The sequence below is a fragment of the Chaetodon auriga genome, chromosome 20 (assembly GCF_051107435.1).
Source record: "Chaetodon auriga isolate fChaAug3 chromosome 20, fChaAug3.hap1, whole genome shotgun sequence".
In the NCBI taxonomy this organism is placed as follows: domain Eukaryota; kingdom Metazoa; phylum Chordata; class Actinopteri; order Chaetodontiformes; family Chaetodontidae; genus Chaetodon; species Chaetodon auriga.
The window spans coordinates 17,857,363-17,881,825 of record NC_135093.1 but is presented as its reverse complement, the minus strand read 5'-3'; the positions used below and the strand labels follow the sequence as shown (position 1 = coordinate 17,881,825).

Here is a 24,463-nt window from a genome sequence, read left to right as displayed (position 1 = left end):
GAATTATCATGCAAGCAGGATTTTAATATCAAAAATGGCTGAAGTGAAGCTACTATGAACTGCTTTCGATGCTTTAGAGTCATTTTATCTTTAACTCTGTATTATATGCTAGAAACTTTTTTTTTAATTCTAATAAAAAGTTACCGAGATCACAAACTGACTACAGCATAACCAGAGCGACCGACCAGAGCCTGCTCTCAGGTCAGTTTAGGATGATGACATAGGCCTTTGGACAACACCTCACTGTCACCCCTTCAATCAGTAACTGTACTAACTTAAATATCCGAGAAGAAAAAACTGCAAACTCAGCTTTTATATGAGATTTAAGTTTGGAAGCCCAGTCAGGTTTGGACAGCTGGGCTAACCTACTCACCTATTAAGCCCCACATTGCAACCAAACCATCCAAATGACAATCAGATTACCACAAATGAATTGTGAGTGAATGCAGGTGCTTTAGGGATCTAGGGTCCCAGAAGGCATTTGCCTGTTCACATGGTTGGTAATTCGACCGCAGATACAGGCAGGCAGAGCAGCGGGTCCCTGGACTCTTAAAACTCGCACTGCACGGCCAGATAGCGAAACTCCTCCACCTACTTCACCCCAAATTTGTGAACAGCCACCATATGCTTTTACCAGTCCAGTGATAATCCAGTGAGTGGTGTGCTCAGGAAAGGTTAACTGGGTTAGAGGAGAGAATGTCATCTGACAACTGCACAACCTCCCTGAAATAAAACCAATCTCAAACCAGCTGATTAACCGCTTTGCCAGAACACAATGAGACAAGCCAATGTTGTGGGATGTTTTGCTTGGCTTCTGCAGTTCACCCTTTGATAAAAGAGTCTCTGCGAGGAATATAAATGCAAATGGTGCCTCACTGGAAATGCACTGTGGCAGGGAGCATTGCAGCTTTCAAATAATTCACCACACCAAACAATGCAGCAAGAAACTGTTTGTGAAAAGATATTCACTATCAAAACTTTGGTGAAACGTGCAAATCCATATTAAACATAAATAATTATAATGCACTGTGTTATTACTTGCAACTTGCATGAAGCTGAGGCTCTTTTTACATTCATATTTTATCTGTTTTTCTTGTTTTTTTCTGTGTAAAGCATGTGATTTCTTTCTTGTGAAGCACTTTGAGCTGCAATTCCTGTGTGGAAGGTGCTACACAAATATAGTTTATGGTCATTGTTACTTGAGGAAATTGCTTGAGGAAGCAGAAATTTCAACCAACACAACAGACTCTAAATCCACCCTCACAGGAATGATGACAGTCCCATCTGCACAGTTTGGAGCAGTGACACGACAGTAATCAGTCATCTTATTCAGTTTGGTCATTGCCCGCGATGCTGTTTTGTTTGCGTCTCTGATCGACGGAGATGTTAACATGCAGAACCTGGTTAGCGAATTTGTGCAAAGTGACTCATCAGTGTACATAAACACAGCCGATGTTTGAACATGTTAATTACTTTGGAAACAGATGGAGCTAATTAAGACCAACAGTTCTGTGAAAGAAGTGCTGGTGGAGACAGTTTGACAGCCCTGTGAGAGATTATGTTGAACACATAATGGAAGCACTTTGATTGCAATAACTTTTTTTTTTTTTTTTTGTACAATGATGTGATTTAAAAGTTTGTTAAATTTCCTGGTAGAATGAAAAAAAAAAATACAATCTGGTTGATGATCAGAAACAGTACAACGCAAAGTGCCATTTAAGTCCACTTATTTCACCAAAAAGAACAAATTTTAAGAGAAAATCCTTTAAAAATCTGATGAATTAACATCCAATACCTAAAGTGAGCGTCACTGACAGAAGTGCATTTAATTGGCCAATTTCATGAAAACTGAGCACACTTACTCTCCTCATTAGTAAACCATTAGATGAGTACTGTTTGAAACATTCGTGATGATGTTTCCTCCTCTTCATCACTGCAACCTGTCTATTACTCGCCCTGTTTGCTTCACATGCTTTTAAAGCTGGTGAAGTACCTGCAGAGCCTGATCGTGCGTCAGAATGCATTCACATGTTTTCCTGTTACCAGACCACCCGCCATTCGGGAAAAATCCCTACACCAGCTTCCTATCTAGCTAGCTAAATTTCAGGATATGACGCATCCTCATTTAACTCAATGCTACGTCTCAATACAACAGACGACTCCTACGTCCCTCCCAAACTGACTTCTGGTTGACAGTGCTATAGGTTCATTGCGTATGACACTTGACTCTGTTGCTCCTCTAAAAAAGAAGAAAAAAAAGGAGGTTAGCTCCACGGTACACCCCCCAAACCCGCAAATTAAAGCAAACAAGGAAATGGCGTTCTATCAATTTGGAAGAATTTCGTTTCGCTCGGCAATACAGTCCTAAAACACACAGGAAAGCCCTCTGCAGTGCTAGAGCAGCCTACTACTCTTGACAAATAGAGGATATTAAGATCAATCCCAGGTTTCTCTTCAGCACTGAAGCCAGGCTGACAGAGTCATAATTCTGTTGAACCATGTATTCCCTTAGCCTTCGGTAGTAATGACTTCTTTAATGATACATTTCTTACTGTTAAACACAGAATTCATCACCCTCTGCCCTCAGTAGGTACTGATTTACTTTCAAACATAGCAATAGTTATTAAACCTGTCAGAGTTTTAGACCTTCACCAACTAATTTCAATCATTTCTGCATCAAAATGGTCAACCCGTTGATCCAGGGGTTTTAGTTGACCTTAAACCTTTATCTAACTTCCCCTTCCTCAAAAAAAGTCCTGAGAAAGCAGCTGTGTGACTTTCTTCAGAACAACAGTTTATTTAAGGGATTTCCAGGATTTAGAGTGCATCATAGCACAGAGACAGCACTGCTCAAAGTTACAAATGACCTTCTAATTGCATCACAAAGGACTTGTCTCTGCCTGTTAAACGGGTGTTTTCCTCGCCACTGTCGCCAAGGGCTTGCTCATGAGGGAATTGTTGGGTCTCTGTAGACAGAGAGAACGGTCTGTACCAGCTCTATGGGGAGTTGAATGGAATTGAACTGAACCATAGGTTTCATTGTGGTAGACATGTTTTTCCTTGACATGATTCAAGGTGAATATTGACAATAGTCGTTTTTGATTCTGAATTATATATATATAAATAAATGGACGTGACAATTTGATAGATTTAATTAAAAAAAAGATGTGTGTGTTGTGCTGCCTCTCTTCTGAACAGGCTGTAAGGGCTCTGAGCACAAAAGCCATGTTTTTCTTCTGAAGGGCTCTCTCTCTTTTCACTGGCATGTGTTGATGCATGTGTAAGATCCCGTGGCAGTTGAAAACCACGCTGAAGCCTCCTCATTTTGAGAAAAAGCACATTATAACACACGCGTAAAAAGCATGAACGCCCCCTCTCCACGCTGTTTTGATGGAGATGTCATCACAACAGTGGCAAAATGTGAAACATGATGGAAATATATGACAACGTATTTTTTACCTTTATAACTGCACCAAGTTTTCCACTTAAGCCAAGCGTAAAAACTATTTTTTTGCAATATTTCAAGGGTGAGTTCATTCCATTTCTGGCATCATTTTTTATTTCCATTGAATTCACTGACTTGAAAACCAACGTATGCAAACGCACTGATACTCTCAAAGCAGTCTTTTCTGTTGCTTTTCTGACACTGATCAACAGAAAGACTCTTTAATGTCAAAGTAACAGCAGATTACTACACAATGATCTGCATCAACTACAAATATAAAACACAAAATAGTTGTTTGTACGAGTGTATTAACACCCTCCAAGCACCGTTAGTAGATGCACCTTTCACAGCAGTTACAACCTTGAGTCTGTCTGTGTGGGTCTTTATGAGCTTTGAGCATCTGTAATACACACTGGCTATGAAATATAACAACACTGAGGGAAAAAAAAAAGTTATGTTTTTCAATAAGCATGAGGAATAATGCTGGAAACAGAAAGGAAACATTTTCTCTGCGTCGCGCATTCGGTTCAGTCTGTACAGCATTTGTCATTGGTCTTTGGTTATTACTTATGCCAGTGGCAATGAGGCGTATGAAAAGGATGCGATCCAGCACAGAGCACAGGAGAGAAAAAAAGGAAGTTTTCTCAGGCATGAACTCATGAGTGAGGTGGTGCATGACATTTGGAGATGCTGTGGTGTCACTGTTAGACTGAATACACAGAGCGTGTCACCGTGTGTGTGTGTGTGTGTGTGTGTGTGTGTGTGTCACCATCATGCCAGCCATCAGAAACAGAGATTTTACATACATTTCTTATGAATTCATGTGCAGACAGTTTGTCTTCTGTTACATGTATTTTTCAAATTTCAGCAAGAGATCTCATCTTTTCTCATCAATACTTGATTATTTTTATGCTGTTCCTTGTTTTGTATGCATCTGTCATTGAGAGCAAAATGCACCATCTCCAGCATGTTTCTTATTTATGTGGTAACTGCCACCATGCACTGTGTTGATATGTGCATGGGCCACAGACTGTGTATGAGTTACTGGATGCAGCATCCAGGTCTGAAAAGTGGTGCCAATGCAATGCAAAGTGTGTCAAACCAGCATTCTTTCTAATGGCCAGCAAGAGGGGACTCCACCGGTTTCAAAAAGACTGTACGCTTCTGAGAAAATGACTCAACTTCTCACTTAGTTTAGTCCCTCAGTGAGTATTTCCTAATGAGTTTATGGTCAACTGTTAGTTTCAAGTCTTCTTCAATGCAGCATGATGCTCATTTTGTACATTATGCTCCCATTTAAAGTAAAAGAGATGATAAAACAGACTATGTTTAAGGGCATGGCTACTTTTTATTGTCAAGCTGCTACCACAGCGACACCATTAAGTCTTTGAGTTCCACCCCTCGCTCCTCCACGGGGGCACACTGTCATCCAAATATGGTCACCTCTGGCTCCCAAGATGGCGACTACCATAACGCCAAACTCGAGAATGCAAAACAAACCACTGGGTCATGTCAAGGTGGCTCTGTCCACTTCTCTATTTACTGTCTATGGTGTGGGGACATCTGAGTGTGTATTCAGCTGAATGTATGTGTGTGTGTGGGGGCGGGCGTGACGGAACGTACCAGGTGCCATCCTGAGGGGACATTATTAGCCCACAAAGACCTTTGGTAATGACCCATGATACAATCTCATCAGCAGGTCCAAGCTCACTATTAAAGTTTCAACAGCAGTCTTACTCCACTGATCACTGAAAGTCACCTCTCTCTCTGTGTCTCTCTGTCTCTGTGTCTCCCTCTGTCTCTGTCTCTGTCTCTCTGTCTCTGTGTCTCTGTGTCTCTCTCTGTCTCTCTGTCTTTCTATGTCTCTCATGCAAAATGTTTGATGACACCACTTATCATGACAGAGAGCAACATGGCTATTAATGAATATTGCAGACAGAAGAGCTGCTCCTTACTCAGTGAAGAAGAAGAAAAATGTACAAACAGCAGAATGGAAGGAAAGAGGGAACGCAGAGCAGTTACCCATATTTTACAACAATGCTTATTTTTAAATGTATTTTTTATTCTCTCCAATTCCAGACAATAGTAGCTTCCCATTGACTTATATTTCCAATTAAAATAAACCTGCAGAGTCTCGAAACAAGCTGGAGATTGGTAACCCACCAGTGACTACTTTGCCAACCTTATGCTCCTCTTAATCCAGCAGTGCCAGAGACGATGAAACCACAGGAAGTAAAGTCAGGAACGAAACAAGGAGCGAGGAAGTGCTGTTTCCTGTTTGCATTTCCAAAGCGTTGAAAAGAAGCATCTGATATTCTGCTGTGTGGTTGATGTTCGATGGGGATTTATTTCTGTGACAATCTGCAATGAAACTATTAACAAATAATTATTATTACTATTGCACAGCACCCACATTTAGTCCCTGGTTCCTCCGGTCAAAACACAGGCAGAGTTTCAAATTCATTTGTTATGCAGTGTCAAATTCACTGCTGCCATATTAACGAAAAGATGTTTGTCTTTCAGACCACTGTCTTTAAGAAAATACTGTTTTTACACATTCAACAGAAAGAAAACAGATCTTTTTTTCTGGTGGACATGTTGCTTTGTTTACTTCTCATGACACATTCCCATTTACTTGCTTATTATGTGAAATCTATTAAAAACACTGAGGATGTTAGTGGTAGTAAACTATTTTTAAGAAGAATGCGCATCAATATCACAGGTGATCAGATCCAGGATACTAGACCTGTGTTTTTTTATAAAATATAACATTAATGAGACAAAAGTTCTACAGCAATAAAGAAAGCTTTACAGCTTTCAGCTTACTGGCACCAACCACAAACTCTTTCTCTTTACCACATCCCAGTTTTGGACACTGCACTCGCTGGAGGTGGTGGTAGTGGAGGCTCACTGGCTCAAAATCAATGCGTTTTCATTTGGCAGCTCTCTCAAATACAAACTGTTTATTTTCAGGAATTGTGCTGATTTTATCTCCTTCAAGTGAGATAAACTGGCATCCCTGCCGAAGACAAAATGTGATATATTGGCCGGCTGATAAGAACCGAAAGTATGTTTTTTTTTTGTTTTTTTTTAATGGCGAAACAGTGAAAATAATCCATGTATATTTACACATTCCTGGAATTTAAGTCTGGTTTCCACATCCCTCGCCAACTGCTCTGTGCATCCACCCACTCCTCAAAGCGAGAACCTGCTGTTGCCTAGCGCACGGATCTTCGTGTTCTGAAGCAGGACTCTGTATGAAAGGACTCCAGCTATCTGATGTTCATGTGATTCATTCTGTGTGAAAGCGGCAGCGGGTGAGATGTCTCAGATGACTTGTCACAGTTTGATGAGGAAGGCAGGAGTCGAGAAAGAAGAGAAAAAAAGTCAAAGTGGCAACTGCCCCGCTTCCATCAAAAGCGCACACACGCTGTCACACACTTCCACACACACACACACACACGCACGAAGAGCACACCCATACTGACACTCTCTCAATTACTTGCGGGCTCTGATTTATACACTCCTGCTATCTCCACTTCAGACTATTAAATGGGCTCAATCTGTCTGATCATGGATACCGACTTCCTCAAGTGGAGGTAAACCTCGCTGGTGCTCACACAGCAGCCGGAAAAACTTTCAAAGTTTTCTTTTCTGATTTCAGTCACAGCAGAAGAAGAGTCTTCGGCAGGCCCATTCCTTCCATGTGGACCACTGAGTGAGCTGCACAGGTTTGACATTTACGATTTGACTGAACAGTCAACATCAGGCATACTGAAAATCTGACATATTGTAAGCCGCAATGTTTTTTTTTTTTCCTGGAAAAAGCTCAATTTGTAGTTTTACACACTTACTCAGACAAGCCCAGAATACAGAACACACACGTAAAAGCTTCCTTAAAGTGAAAGTTTACAGGTGACTGGGTCAAGACTTTGCTTTTAGTTACTTATTTCATCCATGATCATATTTCCAGACATGGCTGCACCATTCCTTACACAGACAAACAAACGCATATGAAACGGTTACTTTTCAATAGATAACTGTAGGTAAAATGGGTCATGACATGCACCTGTAAGTATCATGTCAATGCCTGCAGCTACCTGCTTTGGCTGCCATGACGGATCTCAATTGAAGGGCTTTGGTAGCGTTGCATTTGATAGATATATAGGTATAACACACAGGTCCCAGTGCCATGGTGTTGTGCCATACAAACCCTTTTCCAGGAGTCTGTGCATCTGATCCACCAGGCAGCATGTATCTTAATGTGGAATCTTAATTCTTGAAACAGTTAGCCTCTCATCCCCATGGTCGTCTCCCACTGGAATAGTGGGGTTGACAAACGGAGGCTGGTAGGGAGTTGAGGCAACACAATCCAAAATCTGTAAAGTCTGATCTTTATGGATCATAGTGATGCCGATGTCGACATATGACGAGTTATTTGTCTCTGCAGACACAAGGAATTGTTAATATGTCATGTTTCTTAAAGGGGGTTTGGTGTAAGATTTTAAATACTGTATGTATATTTTTAACGTTTTGTCACCACCATAGAAACACCAGGTAACTGCTAAAATATAAGGTTGTCTGAAATTCATCGAGCATGGTTAATTAGTGGTTCGATTAATGCTTTACAGTCTAATAATGTGTCTTATTGATTAGTGATGGCGGCTGATCAGGCTAATTATCAGCTAATTGTACTGAGTTTCTAACAGCAGTATGCAGCAAATGGTTGCCCTTTGATTGCAAAGTACTTTCTTAAACATAATGTGCTTGAAGGTGTTATTAATGACTCCTGGTGAAACTTGAAAGCTCAGCATTGTCATTGTCCTTTTTTTTTCTAACATTTATTCACCCAGAAACAGCTAATATTTCTCTGTATACTATGACCTCCTGTTTCTGTCAGCTACTGCGTGTCTGCAGTGTATCTCGCCACAAAAGACAAGCAGTCTCACCTTGAGAAGTTTCATGTGTGTTTCATGTTTAACTGTGTTTAAAGTCATCTTTTTGACTGCTCTTGTGATCTGAGACTCAAATTCTGATAGTTGCATGGGTGTTGAAACTTGTTCAGATTCATCTTGATCACCCTTTGTCCATTTATAAACTAAATTTTATCATTAAAATAAAATAATAGCAATATAACTGTTAGTTGTTCAGTACTGTTTCTCAGTGTACTGACTGCTGATTGTTGACCATATACTGTTCAGTCTTCACAGCACGCATTTATGACTTATTATTGCACCACTGGCTGTGGCTGTGATGCCCCACTACATTTGCCTTCCTCAAAAGGCCAACGTGGCCTTGCCCTAAAAATGGTTTAATTCAGTGTGTTCCATGAACACAGGAACACAGCTGCAGAGAAACTAACAACACCTAATGATGTGATATATGTACGAGTTGTATGTTTTGCTACATAATGATGATTTGTAAGCTCACATTGGCAGAGCCCTCATTTTTCACTCTTACAAAGTACATAAGATTTGGTCAAAAGAAATGGGATTGTGAGACTTTCAATAACCTGGATGTACCTACAGTATTTGATTAGCTGTGTGTTTGATGAATCCCACCTTTGAAAATGGCACCTCCGGTTAGTTTTCTATCCAAGTCGGAAGTTCTATTTCATTCCCTTTCACTAACAACATCTCAAGGTGTCATTGCCCTTTTCAAACCAACTTTTGTCCTGAATCGAAATGGTCGCCTGGAGAAAGGCGCCACATTCCCACCTTTCATGTGACAGAGAGATCACCGGGGCTGTTATTAGAGGAGCCCCAGACACTGTAATCATTCATACAGCTATGAAAAGAAATGCATCCGGTATCACACATGCATTAAGAGTGGCGAGCTCTAATGCATTCCCCTCTTTCATTTGCCTTTTTTAATTATTTCATTTGCATCCAAATAAATGTGCAAGAGCGTTTTGTTCCCTCTGGCAAATTATCAGTCACTCTGTCACCCTCTTCACTGATGGACATTTTCGTCAATGGCGCCGGCCATAGAGGCACAACAGTTCAATGGCCTTTTCTACTCTGACTGAACATCTGTAATTTTGAAATAATCACGGCGGGGATACAGCAGACCTTTTTGCATGACATCCCTTTATGCGTTGGGTAGCATTTAGCACATGATAACGCCCATACCTGATGCTGGCAGGAACACACATAATGCTCATTTTAGAGCGTTTCAGGAAAGTGCAACAAATTCATCTCTAAAACAAATCTGTGGTCGGTTACCTATTGCCCTGTTTACCGTTACTCCTAAAATGATCACCCTCCCGATGGGAAAGATGGTTCAGTAAAGCTTAAAATTGAGAAGCAAGCCCTTTTGGGACGACTTTAACTATCCTTAAGACAAAGACAGAGCAGCAAGCAACCAGGCAAGGAGGATAAATGACTCTCCTCTGCAGCTCAATGCTTCAACGACTCAGTGCGTCTCTCTTGATACATCACAGAAAGGCTGCGAAAGTGGCCACAGCCAGCACACACACAGTCAGCCCTTCTTCTAATCAACACGCATTTCATCTGCATATATTCATGCACATCAGTGGGGTTCACGCTCACAGGCAATCAGTCTTAACTCGCCACAGTTTCCAAGATTTGAAAAGTCTCATTCAGGGCATCACAACATGCCATTGCATGTCCTAAATTACATTGCCTTGATGGAATTTGGCAGATAAACAAATCAAGGGAGACTGAATAATTTAGAGACAAAGTCACATTCGCCCCACATGCTGGTCTACAAAGTCAAAACCCCTGGTCTATATATGTGGTCAAAACTGAGAATCTGCTATGCCACAGAACTTTCAAGTCTCAGCTAGCCTTAGTTACGATACAACTCTGTGTGAAATGTAAATAGAAAGAGAATGTACTGGTTTGCAAAACACTGTAACTCCATATTTAGTTGAAAGAAGTACAAAGAGAACATTTCAAATGTTGTAACTGAGAAATTTCATTGTTTAATATCCTCATTTAGAATTTGATGCCAGCAACGCGTTTCTGAAAAGTTACCGCTCTGTTGCATCACCTCTTCTTTTAAGAACACTCTGTAAGTGTTTGGGAGCTGAGGAGACCAACTGCTGTCTTTTAGAAAGTGGAATGTTTTCCCATTGTTGCTTGATGTTTGATTTCAGCTCCTTTGTCATATTTTATGTTTCATAATGCGTCAAACCTTTTCAGTGGGTGACAGGTCGGGACTGCAGGCAGAGCGCTTTAGCAGCCGGAATCTTTTACTATGGAGCCATGCTTATGGGACACGTGCACAATGTGGTCAGGAAGTGTCCTGCTGAAATAAGCAAGGCCTTCCCTGAAAAAGACGTCTTCTTGGCAGCATATGTTGCTCCAAAACCTGCAGATGTTTGTCAGCGTTAATGGAGCCCTCACAAATGTGCAGGTTAGCCATGCCATGTGCACCATCATGGACGTTGGCTTTTGAACTGTGCACTGATAAAAAGCAGGATGGTCTTTCTCCTCTTTAGCCTGGAGGACATGGAGAATTTCAGAGAATTTCCTCTTTGCATGGCAGAGTTTCAGCTTGTGTTTGTGGACGCAGTGATGAACTGTGCTCACAGACGATGGTTTCTGAAGTGTTCCTGAGCTCATGCAGTGATGCTCCTCCACAGAACTGCGTCAGCTTTAAATGCAGGGCCTGAAGATCATGACCATCCAATACTGGTTTTCAGCCTTGTCCCTTGTGAACAGAGATTTGAGATGTTCCACCAGCTGTTTTCTTTCAGCATTTCACAACTTTTCCAGTCTTTCATTGCCGCTCTCCCAACATTGTCAAAACGTGTTGCTGGAGTCAAATTCTAAATTAGGATATCATTTTTATTCATTGTTCATTTATCATTTGATATTTTGTCTGTGCTATTTTCAATTAAATGTGGGGTTTCAGTGTTTTGCAAATCTTAATATTCTCTTCTATTTAAGCAGCATCCCAACTTTTTTGGAAACAGGGTTGTAAAACATGAAATGGAAAGAAAGGATGACACAAAGCAGCAAGAACATATGTAATGCTTGTCAGCATGAAAATGTATCACCGTGTGAGTCTGGGTGTGCACAGGTGGAACAAGTCAAAAAGTGAAAGCATGAAAGGTGTTTTCATGCACACAGGAACCAGAGTCATTTACTCAACAAGACAGCAAATCATGAATTTTACTGTTTCTTACAGGGCTGGAAATGGTTTGTCATGGCGACATGCTGTCAGGGAGAAGACATATGATTTATTCAGACAGAATACTTTAGTGTGACAAATTTCACATTTTTTCCAAAGCAAACTAAATGAAGCCACCAGTACATACAGTATATATGAGAAACACATGAAGATTCAGGTATGGATGTTTAAAAGGTGCAGCATGATTTCATGCTCATCACGTTGAAACTCTGTTGATTTAGTATGATGGATGATTTGTGTAATGTATCCCTACTGGTACAGCAACATGATAAATACCATACATAACATAATGGGTATATGAGAGCACAGTATACATGTTTTCTTCATTCTGTCTTTCCTCTGTGAAAACAGACACGCACAGCTTGGGAATAGATATGTAATGTTTGGCAATTCATCCCTGTAAATGCTTTGGTTAATTAGCACAGTGCAGCACTGTGAGTGTGAACATTTTCATAATGCAATGATTTCTCCTGTGAAACACCCCCCAGCAGCTGATAAAAGCAGATTTTCCTTCATCGTGTTGGAGGTGTTTTCTTCCAAGGCTATTTAAATCAGCCCTGGCATCTAAATGTCATGGTGCAACATACTGTACATTCAAAGACTCACACTGCTCAAAGTGTCTCCATTTGTAACTGTTGAAGTAATTCACAATCACTGCATTTCATGTAATGCTACTTTTAGGAGTATTATTTAGTACTTTAACTTGGACTGAAGTGAATTAGTAACTACTTAGTATCAGAAACTCCCACATGGAATTCGTCTTCTTGTTCAACCTTGTGCCGTGCTCTGAAATAAACAGTCAGTCGCTAAACTAAAAGCTTTAGCTTAGCGACAGAATTACTTTGTGATAATGGCTACAGTTAGCATTGTGTCAAGGTCACAGTTCAGCAAACACACGACACTTTGAGTATCAACACTGCACAAACTAACAGTGCCACCACATTCACATTTGTATAAAGGTAACTGCATTTTTAAACAGCCAAATTCACCTCAGTGTGTACTTTGTGCACAGTACAGTACAACAGAGTCATATTTCTACCCGCCATTTTGATACAGAAAATGCATCCATGCATTGTGTGTGCATGCGTGATGATTATGTGTTCAAGGGACAGGATCTGTCCGAGTGGCACCGTATGAGGCGACTTAAAGACCATCAGCACCGGATCCCCCCAGGGCTGCGTTCTTTCTCCTCTGCTCTTCTCCCTGCAGCTGCACCTCCAGTCACCAGTCCGTCAAGCTCCTGAAGTTTGCGGACGACACCACCCTCATCGGACTCATCTCTGATGGTGACGAGTCCGCCTACAGGTGGGAGGTTGACCATCTGGTGACCTGGTGCAACCAGAACAACCTGGAGCTCAATGCTCTAAAGACAGTGGAGATGGTTGTGGACAACAGGAGGAACTCAGCCCCACCTGCCCCCATCACCCTCTGTGACTCCACTATTGACACTGTGGAGTCTTTCCGCTTCCTGTGAACTATCATCTCCCAGGACCTCAAGTGGGAGCCGAACATCAGCTCCCTCATCAAGAAAGTACAGCAGAGGATGTACTTCCCTACGGCAGCTGAAGAAATTTAATCTGCCAAAGACAATGATGGTGCACTTCTACACAGCCATCATTGAGTCCATCCTCACCTCCTCCATCACCATCTGGTACGCTGCTGCCACCGCCAAGGACAAGGGCAGACTGCAGCGTGTCATTCGGTCTGCAGAGAAGGTGATTGCCTGCAATCTCCCGTCTCTTCAGTACCTGTACACCTCCAGGACGCTGAGGCGTGCAGAAAAGATTGTGGCTGATCCCTCTCACCCCGGACACAAACTCTTCGAGACACTCCCCTCTGGCAGGAGGCTGCGGTCCATCAGGACCAAAACCTCACGCCACAAGAACAGTTTTGTCCCGTCTGCTGTCAGCCTTATCAACAAGGCCCAGAACCCCCCGACACTCTTCACACTCCACCTCTGCCTCTATTTGTCACACTGACATTGCCATAACTCTATGCGTTACATTAATGCTCAGCTTGGATTTTCCTTGTTAAAAACAGACCGTGTATATATATTTGTATTGTTATATTATTTACTTTTTAATAGTTGTGTAAAATTGTACTTGGCAATAAAGCTTTTTCTAATTCTGATTTCTGATTCTGACTCAAAGCAAATGTGCATTCATTGAGAACATGATCAACTACCTTTGCATGAAAGCCTCATCAATCTAGCACACACAGACACATATGCCTCTCAGTCCACAGGCCAATCCACGTGCATGAACACGTATATTTTCATATTAAGATGACAGCAGGCTGTCACTTTCTGGAGCACTGCATCTTCCTACAGTTAATGTGACCTTATGCACATTCGAAGAACTGCACACACACATTATTGATCGACACATATGCTTTCCTAACCCAAGCTGACACGAAACTGTGTGTGTACTCTGTGTGTGTGCATATGAGCTGACATCCTGCCAGATAAAATGACGTCTCCTCCTCTGGCACCCAGCTCTTAATTAATGAGTTATTAGACTGGTGGAAACTAAAGTATCGTTTTGACATTAGCAACACCCAACACACACGCTTACAAGCGCACACACCGGCGTATGTGTAATAAGGTGTGGATCCTGTTGACATCTGAGCGGGGTTGGTGATAATGAGGACGATGATGTCAAACTGACATCCTGCAACAGCGACTGGCCTGAAGACATGATAAAAGACCCACATTTCACATCAATAAAGGGATACTCCACCAACCTCCACCAATCAACTGTAACTGCTGTGAAACTAAACCTTCGAGTCGTGTTTCAAGGGTTTTGGGAGCTAGAAAGCCAATTGTGCATCAAAAGTGCATCTTCCTAAAAGGTCAAATTATTCCTTTAAAGATACTAAAAGTATCCTTCCACTCAAAACGGTGTTTAGCCTATTGTTGCATCACTTGGATGTTTGAGCTTTACTGTGCAGAATGATGTAACTGCAGAGTTTGACACTGGGAGCGTTCATCTGTGCTCACCCTCAATCTGGGTTTAAAGGTTCACTGTGGGGGTTTTAACCAGCCCTTGTGTACATGAACAAGACACACATGGACAGGTGCGTGCGCATGGGTCAAGTGATACACATTCCAGCCAATGGTTTCACATTCCACTGATCAACGGGTGAGAGTAACATGTCAAACACTATTGTGTCATCAAAGGCAGCAAAGAGGACTGACAAGACATGGAGGAATACATTCAATGTGTTCGACCTCGAGGATCCACACAATGTGCCTTAGTGAGACTGAATGCAGACAGAAACTTTGTCTGGACACATGAAAACTCCACAGGACACCTTCAACATGTGCACGTACAAGTACGACTTTATGACATCACAGCTTACACAATGTGAGTGATGTGGAAACTTGAAACCTCCAGTACACATACTGAGAATGGACTTTCACACCTCGTGTCCAACAGTTCAAGTTTTGAAATGAAAAACAGTTTCATATTAAGTCCTGAACTTTTCAGTGCAGGAGAATAAATGTCATTTTAATCTATTTTTGGCAAGGTGATTAAACTTTTAAGTGGAAAAACCATACTCAATACAAATGATCAATGACAGCAGAGTGTTTTTGTACATTTAAAACATGGCTGAGGTGGATCATTAAAAGCTTGTTTTGTGGATGACGTTCTACAGATGTTCATCCCAACCCATTGGAAATCTGTAAATCAAGGTGTCATTATTTGAAGGGATATAACAGAAAATGTGCAGCAATCGCATTTTTGGCCGCCTTAAAGTGTCATAAAGGCTGCTTTTGTGTGACTGATTGATGTCCTGCTGTGGAGAAAATAGCTGGCAGCAGTGCCTGGGCCTCAAATCATTCAGTGGGCACATCAGGTCACTCATGTTACCATCGCTTTCGGGAAAAAGACCTCTTGGTGCCTACGCTCCCATCAGTGTTGGTGCATGTGGGGACTCGCACCAATCAATGGATTTCAAAGTGGTCAAACCATCTGTTCACTGTTCTAAATTAAAGCATAGCCTGCATCTAAAATTAGTAACCATAGCAACAGGGATGCAATTTACTGCAACATGTTAACAAGCTCCATTTAATGGCAACAATGAGTGAACCTATTTGAAGAATATCAACACAAAACAAATGGCCTCCAACTGTGTGAACTGCACCACCGACGCTCTGAATGACACCCTGCTAGAGTTTTCTGTTACCTGCCAGTCTACTGGAGCAGGAGGAGAGTCCAGTGCTGCCAGTCTAAGGAGTCTGAAGGTCACTATTAATTGTCATTTAATTGAATTCCAAGTCATGACTGACACCAGACTCAAGACCAACAATGCAGTGTTGAAAGCCACACTTAGACATTACAAGAAGAGCAGTAAAGATTCCAACCTCCACCAGTCAGACCTTGAAGAAAATATCTGAATGTCTTATTTACAACACTGCCTCATTCTCTGAACTCCACAGGAGAGCAACTGTAGCACACAAGCTACAAGAAGTACACTGCCCCTCTGACATGAACATGAACAACATTTCCATTACATTAGAACCTCATGGGATGGTAGTGATTGTTCCAGGTATTAGTCCTACTCTCAGGTGTTACCAGAAAACTGGGTTATGGCTCTAATTAACTTTTTGATTGCAAAACACATGAAAATATATAAATAATCTTATTTGTTTTTTCTTCTGCAAGTGCAAGTTCCATAATACCCTTTGAGGTGTCCATGATCAGGAATTAATGGAGTTTTGGAGTTTTCAGACTCAAAGCTACTTGATTACAAAGGGTGAAAATTTGTGTTTTCTTCTTTTCTAAATTGACTTCCCATTCAACCTAATAAAGTGAGCATCCATCTGTTTTCTGGCTGATTCTAAGTCATACTTTGGTCATTTCATGTCAAATATGTTGGAAAAAAAATAGGTACAAAGGCACAAAAACACCCTCAATTTGTCAGAGAACTCTGAGCCAAATTTCACAGCATGGCAGCCAAGCAAGCTGTGCATGTTCAATGACTTGGATATGCTTGGTGCTGGGTTTTATATACACAAAGATGGTGGTAAAACGATGAACATTTGGATGAGAAAATTTCAAGAAAATAATATAACACGGCAGAAAAGAATAGCGAAAGGAAACCAATGCAGACGTAAAAAGCAAAGATTGACATATTCTCTTTAAAATGCAGTGCTGTCAAGCAGGTCGACCTCTTTGATCTTCCAATTAAAGCCTTTCTATTTATTGCAATGGGAAAGTTGGAGAGCGATTTCAAGAAAAAGCTTGAGAGAGGGCAAAAAGGATGAAATCAAAGGAAGTACAGCCTTTTAACAAACACATAAATTAAATGAACCAAACACACACACCAGGAACCAGGTCGACATGGGTAATTAGTGGAATGCCGGACGGAATAATTGAGTTTAATGACAGAGTGTTTGTGTACTGTATGGCAACAAATCTTGGGGTCCAATGCCCAGTCCATTTAAATTTGTCTTTTCTTCTGTGCATGTGCTCTGTGTTTATGTGTGAAACATGAAGGTGTGTGACAAACTTTCCTCAGGGTCATCTGCCTTTATCACATTCGTAAAACAAAGTCCTACAAAGTGTCTGATGACTTTCTCTTAATTCTACGATTGTTGGTACAGTACACACATGAAATGATTTGATTTTCAAGTCATTTTCAAATTAGATTGTGTTTACTTTGTGCATGTAAAGGCATGTTTAAGACTGCAAAAGAATGGTGAACCCCAATGAACACTACTATACTGTACTATATTAGACCAGTCATGACTACATGTAAATGCATTGAAAAGCTAACGCAGAACAAATGCTACCCGTAAATAATAAACTATCCATCTGGCAAGTGAGCCACAAATAAAGCTGAGGATCCAGGCACAGGAAGTCGACAAAAAGCAACCATGCCATGGGGCAAGGGGTATTACTAAAGCATGAGATCATAACTTTGAGTTAAATTTAGGGTAGAAATTTCTTAATCTTCAAGAAGATAGCAAAAATCTCCTTCTTAAACCCCTCCTCACCATCAGGTCCCAGCCCATGTAATTATAGTTAAGATTAGACAGGACTTCAGGAGGGATGTGTCTGCAATGCAACCCCAGAGGGGCTTTTTTCACAAACACACAGAAAGAGATAAACACAGTGATGCAAACTGGCCCCAGAGAAGAAGAAGATCAAGAAACTGCCAGGAGTACACACGAGGGTTTGTGCTTTTAGAAAGCAGTTATCAAGGTCTGTGCTGATTGATTTGATCTGTATTGTAAAATGTATTTTCATGTTTACCTAAATACAGAAAGGTGACAACACAGGCGATGTGATCAATGAACCAACTGCTGATAGTGATGCTGCTGCAGCTGCTGGCATTGACACTGGTACCAGTTGTTATTTTGCCAATTCACAGTTAATATAGGCAACATAATATGCCACGTGCCTGCTCCTCTTCTCCATATTTGAAGAATCAAATGGAAAAACTTCTGAAAGAGTCTTAAATCTCAGTCTAAAATGATAAAACATTGGGTTTGGAGATCTTTTGGTCAGTACTCTACAAATAAAGATGTGTAACTGTGTTTTTATTTATGTATCTATACATCTTTTGAACCATAATTTAATTCCTGGTTGTGTTCCCCAACAGTTTTTGCCTATATTGGCCAGCCGCAGCTCGCATTAGCTAACTGGTGAGGTCACGAGTCTAATAGAGACTTTTCAGGCTGGGTCAGGTCTGGAATCGACTGGTAATTGCAAGTGATGGTCCTTTGCAGTGCTAAGCTTTGCAGGTTTGTGGCAGGTTTGTAGAACTGGAGATGTGCAGGAGATGAAAAATGGGCCATTTTGCTAAGTATTTTAAACATTTTTGATAACATGTCTTAGTTTTTCACAGCATATAGGCATACAGGATCAAACACACGTGTGTTAACATGTGGCTGATGATTTCTTTTTTCTTCTTTTGAATACTGCCCAAGGCACAGGACTCCTCTGACACACTAGGTCGAATACAACAGCTCTTTTCCAGTAAATGTTTATTTGCTGTATATTTCCCAGTTACTTTTGGACAAATTGTTACTTTCCCAGTTCTGACGTCCATTCTATTTTCTCTTGAAGAAGCCAAACTAGTGCCGTCTAATGCATGCCTGGATGGCAGGTGTGTAGGAAAATGAAATCATGTGAAAATCAGTCAGCACTGAGTTTGAGACACAATGTTTCGTGTGTGTCAATTCAATGCTTTTGTCAGAAAAGCTCAAAAATGAGTCCACTGTATCCCCTAATCTGTTCTCCAGCACATTTTTCACGTCACCAGGCAGCTGATGAGTTAGACCATATGGAGCAAAGAGAGACAGGGGAACCAACATCTGTCAGTGCATCCTTCAGGGTAGCCCACCTGTCCTGAGGGACACAGTGGGGTGGGAGCTGGTCTGGGGTCAGCCTTCCTCACTCTCACTAGCACTGACAGGAGAATTCATACTGCAACACCCAGAAGAAACCCACACAAACATGGGCAAGTCATAAAATGAAAACATGAACAATTATCAATAATATCACCTCTACTGTTATCTGTTGGTGTCTCCCTTTCAAAGGCTTAGGCTGTATTTGAAGCAGCATCGCCTTTTCAAAATATCTGAAGGATCCTTCTTCGTAAAACACAGTGGAAACACAAGGCAGAGGCTAGAACCAAAGCACTGCAGGCTTTTCTTACAAATACCCTAAAATACCTCTCTGAGGCATACCCAAAGAAGACTGAAAGCAGTTCTTGAACCATTTGGAGTCCATGCAAGGTTTTGAAACATAACACTCTGAAGGTTTATCCCAAACAGTCAGAATCTGGCATTGAGTGCTGGGATTGAGAAATAGAAGTTTGAACACACTGAAGGAGAAGGTTTTATTTCTGCCTGAATATTCTTTGCAAATAGACGCCTGCAGATGACTATACTGTATGTGGGCCTGGTTATGGGACCACAGCATGAGGTCTTCAGTCAGTCAATTTCAATAAAAAACAATAACAATATTACAGAAAATGAATATTTTTAGATGTATGTCAGGGCTTTCTACAGAAAAAGGCCATTTACTATATTCATCTACATAAATATCTATATTTACATCTAGGCCATCTATATTCATATTTGGGCCATTTACTATATGTATTATTTCAGGGCCTTTGTAATACCCCTATTTGCAGTGAATTCCTTGATTCACTGGCTATCCAAAGCACCAGCCATCCGCACAACTGGTTGCAAATTGCTCGGTCTTTACACAAACAAAGGGGACAGGCTCTTCTTTTCAATGTGACACTTGATGCCTATTGTTGGCAGTGGACATGACATGGATGATCCTAACTCAATCGAAACATTAGAGTGTGGCAGACATTCTGATACCAACATGTCACCGATCATACACTTTTGGACAAAATATTTTACTGGATTGGATCGTCAAGACCTTTGCAAATGTGACACGACCATTTTTTCTTGGGTTTTATCAATCAATGGATTATGATTAGACTTCACAGGTGAGATACCTCAATTTATTTTGTAATTAGTTTGTTTGTTGGTGAAGTTGATTGGACCTGCTATTGCTATTGTACCATTGAATGGTTTGTATAAATCCAATAAAAAAAACTCGAGTGAGGAAATTCTGTCTCCTCCTGGCAGTGACATTAATTACACAAACACTGCTGGCATGCCTATGGTGCCTCCATCCCTACCTTTGCTCTCCCATTCAGCTCTGGCAAACCAGTTGTTGCTGATTGCCTTAAACGGATCACTACCAGTGCCAAGCACAGGAACATCGCCATAGACAGCAGATTTCAGAACTCTCATATACTGCTAAGCGGAGGATCTCGCTCAACTTAGGTTCCCCTCTGCTCTGGGTTTGAACCATGAACACAAATTGAATTTGTCACAACAAATGTTGCCCTGTTCTTGTGACGGAAAGCAAACTGAGATTTGAACAGACAGACACATCAGCGGCGGATAAAACAAATGACAGTGAGACAGTGCGACTTGACATGTTTATGCATGGCTCCAGTACACAAGCCACATGTCTATTACACGTCATCTCAACAAGAATTTACTATTCTAAGAAATAAATAGACACAACGACCATCAGCTCACAAAGAGACAGAAAGAGCAAATATTAAAAAGTGCAGAAAGTGATGGGGATTCAGTACAAGTTACAATACAAAATAGGATTTGTGCTGGCAAATACAAATGGCCAAAAGCTGAAATGGCGTCTTTCAGCAATGGCAAAATAATTCTTTCTCTTAGGGTTGCTTCTCAAAAAGTAACATTTGTTGCAGGAATTGTTTCAGGCAAAATAAATAAATAAATAAAACTACTTTTTACTTGTTCCTATTTTTTGCACGAGCTTATTAGACAGTCCTGATGCATGTCTGCTGTTTTTTATGTCCTTTGATTTGAAGGTAAACATAGAAAAACATCCCAGAGAGCTCCGACAATTGTTCCCGCTCTCCTCCTCAGGAAAGAGACATGACATCTTGATGAGAGGCTTGAATAAGGAACGTAATAAAGTGGCTCCATTATCTACAATGATGCATCTGTAATGCACACGACAGTTTTCTTAATCCACAACCCATTTCCTTTCTCTTTTGCTGACATTTGCACTCTCGAGTTCATGCTGTGGCATCACACTTGACAATTTTTGCGATGCAGATGAATCCTGCCAAACACACGGCAGCCAGTGCTTCCACAATAATAACTGCGAGAAGTGTTTCCATACAAAGCAAGAGCCTGAGGAGAGCAACATCATTTGAATCTCCACTCGGGATCAACACGGATAATTTTATCTCTGCAGCATTCAGGAGGAAATCTCACCAGTCCAGGAATGAAAAAAAAAAAAAAACATGTAAAACATATGCAGTTATATAGACATTATAGTAATTGGGGTCATGGTGGTTCAAAATGAAAGAAAAACTTGCACTTTTTAATTTTAATATAGCTAATTAGTACCTGGAAAATACAACTAAGAGGAAGCTTTAAGAAGCTTGTTGATATCTGTGTGTTAATATACCTGATATTCTGTTCAATTATTGTTCAGCTGTCCATGAAATTGTCGTTGGCACTCCCTCCCAAACACACGCTGAGTAAAGCGGATGTTTATTTTGCTGGGGGAAGAGCTAAATACGTGACAGATTTCGAATCTGGAGGATAATTATTTTCTAAGTTGATCCCATTCTGTCAGAGCCCTCTCTTCATTTCCTCTCCTGTCCTCATCAACAGCTCTTTTTTCCCGCGATCAATCACAAAGAATAGATTCAACAAAAGAATCGGATCTGGCAGCGAACTGAATTTAGCTGTGAGTGCCCTATAAATCCTGATAATGATGCTGTTAGTGCTGATATACATTTAGGCTTCACTTACTTTTAATGGCATTTAGACACGTCTCTCATACATTCATCACTTTGTCTGAAGAATAGCACCAATAACCATAACAGGTCTAACCAGTGCTTTGTTTTATTTCCCTGTATTTTACATCATTGCATCATCTTGTTTGGTTTCTGCCCTGTCAGATCTTGAAATGCTTGCTGTGCCGTAAGTAGGCGATGTACAATAAATTATACAAGGCAGCAAAAACAAGTTGACTTCAGTTGGTGCAACTGGAACAGTAACTTCAGAAGGCAGCTGGTCGTCTCAGGGCACGACTGCAAGCTTTTCAGACATAATGCCATTGAGCCTCATGTCATCCATTTATATGATAAACAGGTCATTACATAGATCAATGCATAGATCAATACATATATTTGAACCTCCTGTCATGTCTCCTCATATTACAGTTGTGGATGCAGTGGGCCATTGTGTTAGGACGACACATAGAGTGACAGACCAAAAGAAGGCTATTTAGTAACCATCTCCCTCTCGTATTTAGGTGCTGAACAGTCCAATCTTATTGTATTGAAAATATACAAAATGTGAGAAACATGATTCATATCATTCCTGTTCCTGTTATTTTTTCAACAACTGCTTTCCTTTCCTGGTCTTTCGCTTGAATTCTTTTGTGTTTATAAAGATTTTCAGTGGATCAAACACTTCAGGCCTGTCTTTTTGTCGTAGGACTGTAATGGTCTTTAAAGGTCTTGTGAAACGGAATCACTGGTCTGCTCTGCCTCCTGAACAGCTCGTAGCAGTTGGAGAGAATCTGTAATTTGCGACGCGAGGGCTCTCATCACAGCACAGAGTGTCAGGTTTAAAAATGCTGACATTCTGATGCAAAATCCATTAAGTTTTGATTTAATAATGTTGAACTGTGGACCTTCTCCAATGTGCGATGCCTTCAACCTTCACAACTTCATCTCATTGATATCAGCCTCACTGTTTACTGCTCACTCCTTTTACACCCTATCAGAGCTGTGTTCAGTCACTCCTCACGCAAACTGAAAAAAAAAACTACTGCAGCTGCTTGACATTCAAAGACTTCAATGAGCGAAACATTGGGTAACTTTTATCGTGAAAAGGTCACAGTGAACATAATCTAGCGTCATCGGTGACCGTCAAGATTGTGTCAAAACAAATCATTTTTGGCTTTTTTGTTTGTTTTTTTTCCTGACAGTGGATCAGTTTTAAATATCGCACTGAGTAATGGAACAATCAGCCACAGCATGTTAGATGTCAGCAAGGTGACAGTTTACCGTGCTTTGCTGTTGTGTGGAAAGCTACTCGCAACATATTCAGCAGAAACGGACGAATATATCATCATATAATCCAAAAAGTTTGATTTTCTCAGCTGTCATTATGGCTTGGATGTTGCCATGAATTCTATTTACAAGGCAAAAGCTGGTAGTTATAATAACATGAGCTATGAGGCGTAGGGAGAGTAAGGCAGTTTGGATTTGATAGGATACGACAGGACATGCGGGACCTTGGGATCGTTGAAAAATCCATGGTGACTTTATGAAATGGATGTTTCCGTTACACCAATGAACGGTGCATGAAATCCCCACTGAAGACTTACAGTTGTTCACTTCCACATCGAATATTCATAACTCCTCTCAATTCAATTACTGATCCAGTTTTTGAGCTGACACCATTAAGCTCTTTGATATTTGCCCACATTCTGTCTTGCAAGAAGAGTCCATGACTGCAAACACAAACCGTCTTCTCTTCGAACAATATTCCAAGTTCAGCAGCGGCGATTGATTTCTTTCGCACTCGACAAGTACACCGTGTGTCTGAGAGTGTCTGAGACCTTATCAGGACTAGCATGCTGCCTTGAAAATCCATGCTGTATCCATCGTACCTGCACTAGCCCTCATTGAGTGTCTCTGGTGACTTGACAGAGCCACTCTGCAACCTGCTGGCCATCTTCGTCTGATTAAAGATAACGAGTTCCACAGAAGGGCACGGGGCAAATATTCTCTCAGCGAAGAGACCCTGAGGACAGCTTTGATCTGATAATACCTTACCATGAAAAGCACTGCCAAGAGCGTCCACTCAGAGCGTCTGTGTGGGCTGAAAAGACTTCCTTTGTGGCCACGGAGAAACACTTTCTACCACTAGGAACCTCTGTCCTGCAGTGAGTGTCAAAAGCAGGCAAATGTTCTACAGACCTATTGACTCACAGCGACAGTGCCAACTACTTTACTATGCAAAAACATGCACCGGGTGCTCAGTTTTGACACTCGAACGGTACATCTTAAGCTAAGCAGCTGTTTGCTACGGGCGAGAAAAACAATCCCGTCCGGACATCAGCGTGCCTTAATCTCCCCGCTGTGTGGAAGTAAACAGTTTTGCATGAACAAAGTATCTAATTGACAGAAACAGTGCGGAGCGCAATATTTGTGACAGGAAGATAACTGTCAAGCCTTCCAACACCTCGGAACTAATGAAGCACTTAATGGTGCTCAGTGAGACAAGAGGGCCGTCAGCTGACTTCAAGG

The 24,463-nt window shown here is 41.1% G+C and overlaps 1 protein-coding gene across 2 annotated transcripts in view; it reads right to left on the bottom strand.

Moving 5' to 3' along the window:
- Nucleotides 1-24,463, bottom strand: part of slc39a11 (solute carrier family 39, member 11) — a 116,382-nt gene that overhangs the window by 45,456 nt on the left and 46,463 nt on the right. The gene's annotated exons all lie outside the window — the stretch shown is intronic.